Here is a 1528-nt window from a genome sequence, read left to right on the forward strand (position 1 = left end):
GAATGCTGCCATCTATCTAGCTTATACCACGAAGATTCTATTGGGGAATCTAAGAGATATGCGCCCGGCCTAAGGTAAAACGGAAGTGTTTGTCAGTCACGTACGTTCATAGGTGAGAATGATGATGAGTGTCACGGATCATCACATTCATCAAGTTAAGTATAACGTATATCTTGGAATAAGAATAAAAGAGAATTGAATAAAAAGAAATAGTGATTGTATTGAAACTTGAGGTACAACAGAGCTCCACACCCTTAATCTATGGTGTGCAGAAACTCCACTGTTGAAAATACATAAGTAAAAGGTTCAGGCATGGCCGAATGGCCAGCCCCCTTGAGTGATCAAGAGACCGAATAATCAAAGGCTAAACAGTCAAGAGATTAAACTGTCAAAAGATTTTTAATACAATAGTTAAATGTTCTATTTATAATAAACTAGCTCCTAGGGTTTACATGAGTAAGTAATTGATGCATAAATCCACTTCCGGGGCCCACTTGGTGTATGCTTGGGCTGATCTTGATCTATCCACGAGCTGAGGCATTTCTTGGAGTTGAACTCCGAGTTATGACGTGTTTTGGGCGTTCAACTCCGGATCATGACGTTTTTCTGGCGTTTAACTCCAGACAGCAGCATGTACTTGGCGTTCAACGCCAAGTTACGTCGTCAATTTCCGAACAAAGTATGGATTATTATATATTGCTGGAAAGCTCTGGATGTCTACTTTCCAACGCTGTTGAGAGCGCGCCAATTGGAGTTCTGTAGCTCCAGAAAATCCATTTTGAGTGCAGGGAGATCAGATTCCAACAGACACACAAACTCGTAGTAAAGTCCAGAAATGTGAATTTAACATAAAAACTAATGAAAACATCCCTAAAAGTAGCTTGGACTTACTAAAAACTACCTAAAAACAATGCCAAAAAGCGTATAAATTATCCGCTCATCAAAGACTTAGTTAAGTTAGGAATCCTTAGAAAACTACCTTGACATATGGTTTCTACTATAGATCGTTAAGCATTAAATTTTGAGTGCTGGTGTTCTAGGATTGCCATGGGCTTTCCCAGGACTTTATATCTTATGTACACGGCACCTTTACCATGTTGAGAACCCCCGGTTCTCATCCCATATGATATTGTTGTTTTCCAAATGCAGGTTGAGAGGCACCTTGCTAGGCGTTTGGAGTTCTGCAGTGAAGTGGATCATTTTGGGACTTTGTTTTGTGTACTTTTATATGTGACTATATGTATATAACTCTCCTAACAACTTGTTTTACTTTAGTATCTCTTAGAGATGTATGGAGAGCTAGGGTTTTCATGTATGTATCACGGTTTATGGGTTATATATACATATATGTAAATATTTTGTACTATTGACCCTCTACTCTTGTTTTTCTGTATATATATGTTATGAACCTTAGCTTTCTTTGTACACAAGTAATGTTATTTCTGAGCACTTTTAATTTCGTGCTTTTTTACCTATTCTTCAAGGCTCCTATTATACTACGTTCTTTCAACTATTATATGTATTATAT

Source organism: Arachis duranensis, chromosome 3 (genome assembly GCF_000817695.3).
Source record: "Arachis duranensis cultivar V14167 chromosome 3, aradu.V14167.gnm2.J7QH, whole genome shotgun sequence".
In the NCBI taxonomy this organism is placed as follows: Eukaryota; Viridiplantae; Streptophyta; class Magnoliopsida; order Fabales; family Fabaceae; genus Arachis; species Arachis duranensis.